The 14,021-nt window shown below is 43.8% G+C and overlaps 1 protein-coding gene across 1 annotated transcript in view; it reads left to right on the top strand.

Annotated features, from left to right (window-relative positions):
- The first annotated feature begins 7,756 nt into the window (after window positions 1–7,756).
- Window positions 7,757–14,021, top strand: part of FGGY (FGGY carbohydrate kinase domain containing) — a 336,672-nt gene continuing 330,407 nt past the window's right edge. The window contains exon 1 of the mRNA XM_054038431.1: window positions 7,757–7,811. The gene's annotated coding sequence lies outside the window, so the exon portion shown is untranslated. The remainder of the gene's footprint in view (window positions 7,812–14,021) is intronic.

The raw sequence follows: 14,021 nt of genomic DNA, 5'->3' as shown, positions 1-14,021 counted from the left end.
GTCCAAGCTTGGGTGGCTAGCCTGAGCCATGCTGCCATGTCCGCACTGCTCTTTTTAGCACGCTAGTTCAAGCAGAGCTCATGTGCGTCTATTTGTGCTGGGAATCACATTTCCCAGCTGCAGCGTAGACAAACCCGGAGTGTTACACGAATGAAGGTCTTAAGAATGGTTCTCCAACTACTACCAGCAGAGGTGCTTCCCCAACCACCACAGCTCACATGGTGGGAGCTGCAAGAGGCATTATGCCTATCTAAGGGGAAGAGGAAGCATGAGTAAGAATGGCCCATGCTCCACACAATACAGTGCACACACCCCACTGCGCCAGGCTCACTCTTCTGGCTGGAGCAGAGGAGCAGTTATAGCCTCCCCCTCTCCCCTCCTTCTGGACAGGTAGCACAATTGCTGACATTAGCCTTGGCCAGCTCTTGTATTGGGGAGCGAGACCCAATCTAGCCCTAATAATAGCAAGCCTTTTAAGACTCCTGTGAGCTGGGCAGCTGATATTTAAACTGAGATATGGGGAGCAGTAGTGACTTGTGCAAGGTTACACAGTGAGTCACGGGCAGGGCTGGAGATGGAACCCAGGAGTCCTCCTGTGGCAGGACGCAGTGGGACCGTAGGAGACAGTGAAAGAGAAGTGGTATTGATGAGAAAGCAACAATAAGGAAGGGAGGGAAAAAAGACCATGAGCTGTGGAAGGGCTGGAGGAAAGAAAAGCAGAAAATACATACTGAAGTTTCCAAAAAGGCTTTCCTTAAAGGAAAAAGCAGCAAGGGGTGGACATGGCACTTACAATAGCCTCTCCTCAATATGCACAGCTCTCATTGGCAAGGAGAGGCACGTTTTGCCTCCTGTGAATCACTGACAGGCTGTTGTGGTGCTGGATAGTGCTACTTACCTGCACTGAGCCAAGGCACAAAGGCTCAGAGGAATAACTGATGCTCCAAGTGAATTTAGGGAGGGAAGGCGGCCCAGGATTGGGAGCTGCAAGATCTGAATTCTAGCCCCAGCTCTCCCTCCAATATTCTGTGTATCGCTTTGGGCAAGTCACCAACCTTAGAATCATAGAATATCAGGGTTGGAAGGGACCTCAGGAGGTCATCTAGTCCAACCCCCTGCTCAAAGCAAGACCAATGCCCAACTAAATCATCCCAGCCAGGGCTTTATCAAGCCTGACCTTAAAAATCTCTAAAGAAGGAGATTCCACCAGCTCCCTAGGTAACCCATGCCAGTGCTTCACCACCATCCTAGTGAAAAAGTTTTTCCTAATAGCCAACCTAAACCTCCCTGTGACACTGTACCCCATAATGCTTTATGGGAATATGACATAACTGGAATATGTTTTGTGCTGCCCGTGCCATGTAACATATCTCTAAAAGTTATGGTCTACTGTATCTATTCATCCTATTTGTACACATATCATTTTGTACTTGAGGTTAAGAATATTGGCTGTATACTTGCTTGATTTCTAAGTAAGCTTTGTGAGGCATTTGGTCAGCTTCTTTAGGAAGGAATTTGCAAGGTTAAGTACCCGATCAGGAAGCACTTGGGGAACAATGAATCTTGGAATGCTCCAATCCACATAAGAAGTCTTCCTGGAGACATGCAAGTACCATGTGGACAATGGCTTTTGCCTGTAAAGACTGAGTCATGCATGGACATGTGACTTGCCCGGGTGACTCCAGAACTCCATCTTGGAGCTGAACTTTGCATAGGAGTGAGGAGGGGATCTCCACCCACAAGAGAGAGTCTATTTAAACCCCTGGCAGCCCTCCATTTTGTCTTCAGCTGGCTGAAGAGGGAGCCTCTCCACCCCACAGGATACTTGGAAGAAACTGGAACAAAGGGGTGTGAGTGATTGCTGGACCCAGGCTAAAAGGAAATTAGTCTGTAAAAGGGAGCATTCTGGAACTGGTGAGGATCTCATCTGTATTTAGTTTGTTTAGACATAGATTTGCGCATTTTATTTTATTTTGCTTGGTGACTTACTTTGCTCTGTCTGTTACTACTTGGAACCACTTAAAACCTACTTTCTGTATTTAATAAAATCACTTTTTACTTATTAATTAACTCAGAGTATGTATTAATACCTGGGGGAGCAAACAACTGTGCATCTCTCTCTATCAGTGTTATAGAGGGTGAACAATTTATGAGTTTGCCCTGCATAAGCTTTATGCAGGGTAAAACGGATTTATCTGGGTTTAGACCCCATTGGGAGTTGGGCAGTTGAGTGCTAAAGACAAGCACGCTTCTGTGAGCTGTTTTCAGGTAAACCTGCAGCTTTGGGGCAAGTAATTCAGACCCTGGGTCTTTGTTGGAGCAGACAGGAGTGTCTGGCTCAGCAAGAGAGGGTGTTGGAGTACTGAGCTGGCAGGGAAAACAGGAGCAGAGGTAGTCTTGGTACATCAGGTGGCAGCTCCCAGGGGGTTTCTGTGATCCAACCCGTGTCACTCCCCCACTGCAACTTGAGACCATTACTCCTTGTTCTGTCATCTGCTACCACTGAGAACAGTCTAGATCCATCCTCTTTAGAACCCCCTTTCAGGTAGTTGAAAGCAGCTATAAAATCCCCCCCCCCCAATCATTCTTCTCTTCTGCAGACTAAACAATCCCAGTTCCCTCAGCCTCTCCTCATAAATCATGTGCTCCAGCCCCCTAATCATTTTTGTTGCCTTCCGCTGGACTCTTTCCAATTTTTCCACATCCTTCTTGTAGTGTGGGTCCCAAAACTGGGGACAGTACTCCAGATGAGGCCTCACCAATGTCAAATAGAGGGGAATGATCACGTCCCTCGATCTGCTGGCAATGCCCCATCTTATACAACCCAAAATGCCATTAGCCGTCTTGGCAACAAGGGCACGCTGTCGACTCATTCATACTTCTCTGTGCCTCTTGTCCCCCATCTGCAATATGGCAATTAAAATCTCCTAGGAAGGTTGGGATTTGCAGTACTTTGAGATCCTCAGACAGAAGGTGCAGTAGAAGTATAATTAATCTTTGATTGTCTTGCAATTGAACTATCATCTGCACTTACATTGATTAGGACCTCAATTTTAAGGTCTATTCCTCAAGTCCTCATGCTTCAGAGTATAAGTTGATTACTAGCTAGGGTAATGAAGAAACCTCCAACACTGGCAAAATTAGATGCATCATGGGGGTGTTCCTCTTAAGCATCAGCTGCTGTCAGAGACAGGGTACCAGAATTGATGGACAGTAGCCTGTTCTGTTTTGGCAAGACCTATGGACCTGATTCTTCTACTGAAGTCAACTGGAGTTTTGCTACTGACTTCAAAGAACCCTTTGGCTCATTGCTTGAACACAACAATGTGTCACTTCCTTAGTCACTGCCACATCCTGGGCGCCATGCTTAGGGTTCTATACACAAGGCCAGTGATCAATTCTACCCTAGGTCTGTGGGTGAGAATTTACCCTTGGAGAAGCGTAGCAGCCAACAGAAGGGAGGGGAAGAATATACTGGATGGGGACCACAAAAGTTGCCAAAATGAGCACAAAGGGAAATGGTGCAGCCTTGGAGCAAAGCCAAGCTTAAAAACCAAGAAACCCAGTTGCAATAAAAGGAGATGTCCGAACCAGGGAGAGAGACCTGCCTCCAGGCTCTGCTGCCAGACAGCAAGGAAAGAAACACATGCACATCATTGTTGTGGGAGTTTTTTCTCATTAGATCAAAAGGACAACAGCACTGCAATCTGTTGCTTGGGAAGAAATCGCAGCAGAGAGGAGGAGGAGGAGAATACACATGTGGGTAGAAAGACACCTCTTGGAAAAACAACCAAGGAAAGACCCTGGGAAAAATATCTCGCCGAGTGGATCAGACAAGTCATCATGCAGTAAAAGAAAGGAGAGCGTACAGGAGTGGGCGATGGACAGGCACCTTACCGCGTGCTGATTGTGCTACAGCCCCCATTGGTCCTTCCTTCATGCTCCCACTCCTTCCCACTTGAGTGCTAGGAGTCAGCTGTGACAAGCAAGATATCGCTGATTTGGATTGGCTACTTAAAGTAACAAAACTGCTGCCTCAAAACACAGCCTGACTGCAGAATAGACACTAGATAGATGATGGATGAAGAAGGAATAGTAAATTGGGGTGACAAGACTTAATTTGTCCTCCCTGCAGCTTTTTGCTGCGCAGAGCCATAGCTGGTTTTTCTCTTGGGATTTAAAAACTCTTCTGCTTATTCCATCAGAGATTATAAACCCCACGCCTTATAGCTATTACTTTCTAAGGCTATATACATAAATCCTAGTAAATGTAATCCATAGCTAATGGTCTCCTGGGACTTGGGGGCTCTGAATGCTCTCCGTGTTCCTCCTAATTGCTATGAGACTTCATACCCAAGTTAAAATACATCCAAGAATTTAGCAATTTGACCCTTAACAGCCCAACAATGCCCCATTCGGTCTCCGTAATCCCAAACGTCTTAGGCAAAGGTTCTCATTGAGGGCTAGTGTCTAAAACAAATCTGAAGTTTGTAAAGCAAGCAGTCTGTTAGGCATTGGCCTAAAGCTAGGAGAAATTTTGTAAAAAAGTGTGTGTTCCTGATCCATAACTCAAACAGGGCCAGCTCTACTGTTTTTGCCGCCCCAAGCAGCGTGCCAAATTGCCACCACAGAGGGTGGGGGCAGTCCATGTGCCGTGAGGGTGGCACGCGCGTTTCCACAGTGGCGGCAATTCAGCGGCAGCTTCTGTTCGGCTCCCGCAGCCGAATTGCCGCTGCGGGAGCCGAACATAGAAGCTGCCACTGAATTGCCGCCGCCGCGGAAATGCACGTGCCGCCCTAACGGCACACGGACTGCCCCCGCCGTCCGGGGCGGCAATTTGGCACGCTGCTTGGGGCAGCAAAAACACACAGACTGCCGCCCCTTGCAGCTTGCCACCCCAAGCACCTGCTTGGAATGCTGGTGCCTGGAGCCGGCCCTGCTCAGAAATACCTGGTGTGCTTAACCTCAAATGTCTGAAGATAAATCTTCCTTTGCAAGAGACAACACATTAAGCATTTCAGGTGAGAAGGAGCAATTTTTCAGAAAGTTGGGGGTCAAATGGTTCAAATCCATGTCACTATGGAAACTCTTGCAACCTAAACTATGGAGTCAGTATTATGGCTTTGTAATACTGGTGAATATCAAAGGCAGAAAGACAATCCAGGCTGATTTCCAGATCCCATGTTTTCAGTTAGAAAAATCCTCTCTTGACTTGTAAACTCAACACTTTTTTCATAACAATGTCTAGATACTGGGAATGCCTATGGAATGCCAGATGTTTGTTTTCATTGTCACTTCTCAGAGAATAGCCAGGCTTTAAAGACTTGAGAAGCAGTTGAGCAAAAGCATCATGAAACATGAATGGGTAGGAAAATAGGACTATTTGCTAGATGCTGAACTTCTTTAGGAAAAATGTAGCCATGAGCCTTTGAGTCACAAAGTTTGAATTTGGCTCTGAACTACCCACCCCCAGTTCAGAGTGTTCTGATCCAGGTTTTTGATTCAGCTCCCAAGAGACGTAGTAGAGGCCAGCGACCCTGTTTGGAACTGGATCTGAACTCCCCCAGACTCAAGCATATGTGAACCTGTAGCTTTGTTTTCAGGCAAAGCTAGGATAAGAGAGAAAAATTGGAAGAGGAAAAGGTATTAGCTAATTCCTTAATTACCTTTTGTTCCTTAAGAAGGTATTGCAGGCAGCCTGGCTGGAGTAATATTTCTTTACCTCTGTTCATGAGAGCTAGGAGAAGCAGGTCTATTTATTTCGGTTTCATCAATGGCAAACCAACCTCTCAAATGATCACAACATTTCTTTTTCCTCCAGCTCTAAACAGATAAAATTACTACTTAGAAAATTCCACCTAACCTTTAAGGGTTTCAGTCACAGCAGTAAACACTACTGTGCTTCAGCAGAGCTCTTGCTTTTGCTAAATTGTATTATAAGCACCTTTTAATTACAGGGAATGCAATCTGATGGGCATAGGAAAGGTTGACTCCCAGAGAACACATGATAACCAGGGCCGGAAGAGGCTGGTGAGGTTTGTTGGGTATTTTTTTGGTTGGGAAAGAAAGGGCTTTGCAGAGACGATTAATAGTAAACAATGTTAATCTAAATAGCTCTCTGACAGAAGACATCACATTCCTTTAGTCCACTCTCCTCGAGTTATTTGGACATTAACCATTTCAGTTATGAATGTAGCTAAACAAAGGATAAGAAATGCCCTTCCTAGATGACAATGATGGAAAGTTGATATACTATTTTGATCGCTATTGTTTCACTGTTGCATTTGAAGGAACACAAGTTAATACATGGTGAGCTTCGTTTGCCTCTGGCCTGCACTGGTTTTATCCTAGTGTAATTCTATTGACTTCAATTAAGGTATTCCCAACTTGGGCTCGATCCAAAGCCACTGGAAATACTCACATTGATTTCATTTGATTTTGGATTATTCCCTTTCTCAGCTGTAAGAGAGGAGAATCGGACCTTCGTCTTGCAAATGGATTAGCCTTTCATTATGGCCAATTGAAAAGCGAAGCTGGGATGCCTTCCTTTGAATCCCTAAATCTGTGTTTTGTTTTCTAACTCCCCTGAAGTGTGCGTGTGTTTGTTTTTAAATAGGTCAGATCAAATATAGATTGGAGGGAGCTCTTTTTTAAAGTCCCCGTCTGACTAACTATAGCAACAGTCTGGCATGACAATTCCATCTCTGCCTCCCACTGTTAATGGTAAGGCTTTAGGCCGTTGGGTAGGCAGGGTATCCTTATCACCTTGGCAGACTTCCAGCTCCAAATAATAATCCATTAACGTCTGCCCTGTTGGCATTCTTGCCAAATACGAGGGATATCTTTTAAATAAACACCGGCAGTTCCCAGTCAGAGACAAGAGAGAGGGAGTAGAGGAAAAACAATCCTTGACATTTCAGTGACTTTGCAGGGCTAGCTGACACCTGGTACCACCCTTATCTTGTGGTGTTTATGCAGAGCTGCAAAGCACGGCTTCTCCTGTTGGCTCCTTTGCCATCTTTAAATAGAACTGGAAAGGCTTATAATGATAGGAGTAACTTTTTTGGACATCGACTATATTTCTCCCCCTCCCCCCCAAGCTGGGGAGCTCTTATGTTAATATTAACATCTGTACTCCTGTTTTCCTCTGAAGTTCAGCAAACACAGCTTAGCAGGGCTTCATGCCTCGTGCTTTGCCAACAATATTTTTTTCCCACAGTTTGTTGGACTGACAAGTTTTACAACACAGCTCAGCTTTTGTGAGGCCCCTTTCCCACCACCTGATTCCTTATCTGTTCATCCACCAAACCAAACAGCCACATATTGATCCGAATCATTAAGGTCTGCACGTTCAATTTTCAGGGGATTCTAAACCTTGCTGTTTCAGTTTGTTTTCCTCCATTTCATTTAAGGGCTGTAACCTGACTCTCAAGGACAACTTGAGGTTTATTTTTCCAGCTGTTGTGTTTTGTTTGGTGATAATGAAATGTCTTGTTTGGATATTCCCTAATGTCAATAAATGAACTGTCTAGTTTTTGGTTTTTGCCAGGCAGTTGGAAATCCCATTTCAGTTCCTATTAATTTGGTTAGTGAACATTAAAACATTAGTATTCGAAGAGTAACATAAGGCCGAATCCTGAGGACCTTCTCTGGGGTTTGAATCTGATTTCACTTATGCTTGTCTTACGCTAGTTCACTGAAATTTTCTTTTTCTTCAGTGGAGTTACTCTGGTGTATATTGACTGTAGATCAAACACCGAGAAGCCCAACAGCATTTCCTCAGCTTTGCACTCCGTTTTCATCAGCCTGATGTAAGTAATAAATGAGTAAGGGCTTGAAGTAATAAATGAGTAAGGGCTTGAAGTAATAAATGAGTAAGGGCTTGAAGTTTTGACCCACAGATATTAAATTTGCTGTTGAATTCTATCCCATTCTTTGGGTCTGATTCTGCAGCTACTCCATGCATAAAATACCCCTTCAATTATGCCCTTTGTTTGCAACTTTGTATTTTATTTATATGCTTTCATCTGGGGTTTTACGGTTTTTTTTAATTTGATTAGTATGAAAAGTAATAATAACTAAAGTTGGCAGAATTTGTTTTAAAAAGTTTTCATGGCAATATTGGTGGTTTTTGTTTTTTAAGCATTTTATTTTTTATTTTTACCTATTTTTAAATTTCCTCAGTTGTGGGAAATTATCGGGATCCGACAATAATTATTTAATGATGGTAGACTTTGAGATTCCAAACGTTAAAGTTTTATAACTGTTAAAATGCAAATTGTCAACATCATATGTCAAAATTTTAGCCTTGAATCAAACTCGGGCAGCATTTTTCATACTTTGCCTGTCAGTAAATTTCTATGGTCAATGGGAATCTATAATATGTCAATTTGTGTGTACAGTGAAATTGATGTTTACTGATTAAAAATCTAATGCTTCCAAACCTAATCATAACTAAGTCACCATCTACTCATCCGATTAAACCTCCCATCAGATGAATGTTATTACAACGTTGTGTGTGTGTGTGTGTGTGTGTGTGTGTGTGTAATTAAGAAATGCAGATAGCCCCATGAGGAAAAAACAGAGGTTGCAGCATCTTAGAGATAAAATGCAGACCTTTGGCCAGTGGAGGGAAGGAGAAATTTTGAAGCCGAGCTTTATTTTATGGGTGTCAAACTTTTTAATATTCCATTACTGTGCTATTCAGCACAGTGTTTGAACATCTGCATATATGTTAAGGAAGACCACTTTCTTGCTAATCCATCAGCACTGGGGCCTTATATTTCATGTCTCCTCATAATCAAATGAAGAAATAGTGTTCAGATTGGTTCAGCATAGATCCCTATTAATGTACTGTTAGTTCAACATGTTGCTCCACCTCTGTACAGCCTATATATAGCAAGCCCCATATTCGTTCCTGTTCAGTTACTTAATGCTGGGACCAAGTTAGTTTCAGTTTCTGAAACAACACCAAGCGGAGCAAAATCAGGGTAGAATGACTGACTGGAAACATTCCCCAAAGACAGCAGATTAATGCACAAGCACACGCTGATCCACCTACTGTGGAAAAGAGGCATCACTTACAATCTCAGTCTTTGCAGATTCTGCCCAGATGTTTAAAGGCCTCGCTGAAATTGTCTGTACTTAAAAGGCATTATGAGTAAGTGCTCAGTACTTATGCTGTAACGTCTTTGGCAATCAGTTGATGATTGAACCAAATTGTTAAATATCCCTGTTAGTGAAAGGTTATTCCTTTTAAATGCTTAAATATTATTACCAGGACTTAAAGGGAGAGCAGCAGAAGAAGCCAAACAATAATAATCAGAGACTAATTAAAATAGAACAATACATTAACTAGTACATTTTGTGTGTGTGTGTGTGTGTGTGTGTGTGTGCATGCATGTGCAAATGTCTATGTATAAAAAAAGACAGGTACTTAATTTAGGGATTAAGTTCACAGCTCCTTGTTTCTCTGTTTAATGTATTGGACTATACTAAATTCTTATAATTGGGGCATGTCTTTTCTTCCAGTTATCCTGGTGGAGAGGAGCTCTAAAAGCAAATTGAACTTGCGTAGGCAATATAGAAAGACGCAGAAGTAGCTGTGTGTGCCAATGGGCCCCTAGGCAGGCATACGTTGGGGGGGGGGGAACAGCAATGCTCCTTCCCCCATTTGCAGAGCCGACTTGGGTCTTAATCATAGCCTCATGGATCCTGATCCAAAGCCCGATGTCTACACTACACACTATTTCAGTATAACATATGTCGCACAAGTGTGTGGATTATTCACACCCCTGAGCAATGTAAGTTATACTGACCAAAGAGCCAGTGTGGACAACACTATGTTGGCAGGAGGGCGTCTCCCGCCGACATAACTGCTGCCGCCTCTTGCAGAAGCAGGAGTTATTAAGCCAAGAGGAGAGCTTTCTCCCATTGGATTAGAGCAGCGGTTCTCAAACTGTGGGTCAGGACTCCATTTTAATGGGGTCGCGAGGCCTGGCTTAGACTTGCTGGGGCCCAGGTCTGAAGCCAAAGCCTGAACCCCAGCACCTGAGGCTGAAGCCAAAGCCTGAGGGTGGTGGGGCTTGGGCTTTGGCCCCCCTGCCTGGGGCAGCAGGGCTCGGGTGGGCTCTGGTTTCATTCCCCCACCTCCTGGGGTCCTGTAGTCATTTTTGTTGTCAGAAGGCATCACGGTGCAATGAAGTTTGAGAACGCCTGGCTTAGAGCATCTTCACCAGAAGCACCACAGCGGTGCAGCTGTAGCTGCCGTAGTGCAGACATAGCCCAAACAAGACAAGGGAATAACATTAACCTGTTTAGAAGGTGGAGGCAGGATAAATGAGCATAGCAACATTGTCTTCAGCAGAGCTATGCTGGCTTTCACCAGCTGAGGATCTGTTCCTGGGTCTCCACTTTCCTGAGTTCCCGCCCCCCTTTTTTTCTTCTTTTAAAGCCCTTACTATATAACGGTTTACAAGAGTAATCATGCAACACAATAGTTACTGTCTAGTTCACTTCGACGGTAAGCTCTTTGGGGCAGGAACTTTTTTTGTTTTGTGTACAGTGATTAGCACAATGGGTTCCTGGTCTGATAGGGGCTTATAGGTGCTGCCACAACACACACAAAGTGCTATAGCTTATAGTAATGATAGTGCTGTATTTTGGACTATTAATGTCAGCTCTAGTGATAGTTTAAAAAAAAAAAGAATAAGGGGAAATGGCAACTCTGCTTCCGCCTTAGGTGCCTCTTTTTCTTTTTAAGTCTACTGTATGTAACCTCTTCTAATCCACATTGGTGCAGGAACTGTGTTTTGTGGAACTACACTGAAAGAAGTGTGTTAAGTTTCCTGTGGTTTGAGAAATTACCTTGTTCCTCTGTTTCAAGGGCTTGGGGAAACCAGAAAACCAATTCCGTGTTGCTGTTGTGACCACTGAATGAATACAACAGCATATTGTATTTTTGTAGGTTAAAAAAGGTAAAAGTTTAAAGGTAGCAGGTCAGATCCTGATCTCAGTTACACCAGTCTCAGTCCAGAGCAACAACAGTAACTTCAAGGATTTGATGAACAAATCTTCTTTGGTAGGGCTTAGACATCCCCCTCCACTTTGGCAAAATCTATCCGTCATGACCCTATACTGAAGTGACCCACGCTGATAATGCATTCCACAACTGATCCTGACTCGAGGTCTTTAAAGATCAAGTCTCTGCATTTGCCTAGCTTGTATATCCAGGCTCTGGGTTATGTGAGTTGCAATCTCCCGTGCTTGTCCAACTCTATCTACTAGCCCACTGTGCAGATACACACCTCCTTATCAGCTATAGTTGGCACAACAGAAGTGTTTCACAGGCAGAGTTTCATATCCCATTTTTAACACTCTACCTCACACGGGAGGGTACGGTATGTCTTTTTCTTGACTACAGGGTGTCATGCCCTTTTAACTAGTTGCCACTTCATAAACTTGATTAACAACTTGTTTCTTCATTAACAACCTGCTGGATCCCCTTGGTATGACTTCGTTTCTTCTCTCTGCTATTGCTATTGTGGGGGCTTGCATTACATGTGCAGAGAGACCACACTGATAGTACTTCTCTGTTCCCTTTATTTTAAAACCCTAAGTGCTATTAACAGGTTTCACATGTCCCTTGCAATACAGCCTCTCTTATTTCACAGAACGTCTTGTTCTTGTTTCCATTGTTCAGGTCTTCATATGCCCCTTAAATATCAATAGGTGTGATTAAATATAAACAAGGGACTAATGTTTAATCGTTGGCGAGATTAAGGAGAAACTAGAAGCGATGGCACTTGCATTCTTATGCAGCTGTCAACATTACAGAAGAGCTGGCATTTACTACAATTTTGCAGTCTGCATAAGAATATAATCCCATCATTGCCTGGGAAGTTTGCAAATAAGCAGGAATCTTTTTCGGTTATGAGTAGATATCTCTGCAAATGGGCATGAATGTAACCAGGAGACCACGGACGTTCATACGTATTTGTTGATCGCAAGATTTCTTGCCTGAAACACTGACCTGGCCGCCCATCCTGAGCTTAGGTGCCATCTTTGAGCTAGGCTGGCTTTTTCTAAACTCCAGGGGAGATCAACCCCTCTGCTTCAGTGCACAGAGAGAGCTCTCTGGGGTTGGGAGAGTGGGTAGTTTTGATTGCACTTTTCCTGTGGAGCCAGCATCAACCCTTCCACCATTACTCCATGGAAGTTTGTGAATAAGATGCTAGAGGGATAAGCCATATTCCCTTCCCTATATAGCTGACAGCTTCCCCTAAGCACCTACTGCTTGAAACAACACCAGCTTAGATTCTGGGCTTGCACCACTTTTGAAGAGGCCTGTTTTTCAGAATTGTGGGGCAGCTAGCCAGTGGCAGTAGGGAGGGATTGGGGGAGGGGCATGTTCTGTTTCACAGCATACTCACGGATGCTGTTTTCAACACACACATGCTCTTGCTAGAAGGTTGGAATGTAGCATGGCTTAACTTCTTAGAATTCAGAGGGCTAATGCACAAGGACCTCAAAATACAGACACCAAGGTTTTTGCTCTCTGAAGCAGAGGCACAACTCACCCTACCTTACTCTGTGCTGTATCCCTGCAAACTGACTGCTGCTGGGCCCAGACCCAGATCTCACACTTTCCTACAGAGCCCCTGAGCCTGCAAACAGGAACAGGAAAGCCCCTGCAGTTTAGTGACAGCTTATATTTTTACAGGTTTTTTTCAATACACTCTTACCTTTTGTGGGGGGTAGGAATGGGGTCCCCCCTGCACCATTTCCTGGCCTCTGCCTCCCATAGGTATCTCTGGAAAGATGCACCTTGGCCATAAACACTTGCGTTCATAGCTACACAGACAGGACTGCTTGTTTATCTGTACCAAGCTGATGCGCTTGAAACCAATTGTTCTAATGAAGGCCCCATCCACTTCTGCTCCCCCACAAAAACAGATCATTGAAGGGAGAGGCCAAAGGAAACTTCCTCTTCTCTGCTCAACTTCCTTGGATGAATTGGTCATTCCGGCCCTGAAACCTGTCCCACATCCTCCAGCCCTCTCAGAAATAGTTGTATGTAAGAACCTCAGTAATAGGAAAGCCCAGAAACAGCCTGTTCAGTTTTTGGACTCTAGGACTCCTGTTTAAAACAAATTCCTTAATCAAAGGAAGCCTTCTCGGGGTGATAGGGACCAGCCAGACCTGGGCACGTTTTTTATTCATTTGAGCAAGTAGGTGCGTAATGCGCCATCCATAAGGAACACCATAGCATAATGGGGTCTCTTCCTCATACAAAACTTCAGTTTGTACAACACGCTGCACTGTTCCTGGAAAGAATCAGAGGGGTAGCCGTGTTAGTCTGGATTTGTAAAAAGCAACAGAGTCCCGTGGCACCTTTAAGACTAACGGATGTATTGGAGCATAAGCTTTCGTGGGTGAATGCCCACTTCATCGGATCCATGTTCCTGGAAAGAAACGTTTAAAATCTGACATGGGAAGGATGCAAGAATGGGGCTTACAAAATCCTTGTGTGGCTTGAAAGTGAAAAATGGCACACCTGGCATTTAAATAAGCAAGATTTTTACTTTTTTCTCCCCATAGTGCTTTCTCTTTGGGGGGGGGAGGGAAGGAAATCCAACTGCCTTAAAGAATGTGCCCTCAGTATTGGCAATATATCACTAGCTATTCCCAATAAAAGTAGAGGGAGTATTGCACACTATTTAGTTATCCAAAGTAAAAGTGGAAAGTTTTTAAGGACAGCAGCTCTATAATGTCACATAATGAAAATGTATAGTTTTGCTGGCCCCATTCTCTTCCTTAGGACTACTTGTACCAAAGCATAAAGAGGGGAAACTAATAAACGAAACAGAAAAAAGAATCTTGTTTCTTTGGTCTTCTTGAGAGTGTTTATGTTTTGTCTGAACAAAGTTTACCCACAGCTGGTAACTAGCTACTTATTTAACATTGTTTGCCAGCTTGAGCTATTTAAGGGTAACCTACATAATAAATTCTCATGTTCAGCT

The sequence above is a fragment of the Malaclemys terrapin genome, chromosome 8 (genome assembly GCF_027887155.1).
Source record: "Malaclemys terrapin pileata isolate rMalTer1 chromosome 8, rMalTer1.hap1, whole genome shotgun sequence".
NCBI lineage: Eukaryota > Metazoa > Chordata > Testudines > Emydidae > Malaclemys > Malaclemys terrapin.
The sequence above is the reverse complement of the archived record's forward strand: the minus strand, read 5'-3'. Positions and strand labels throughout refer to the sequence as shown.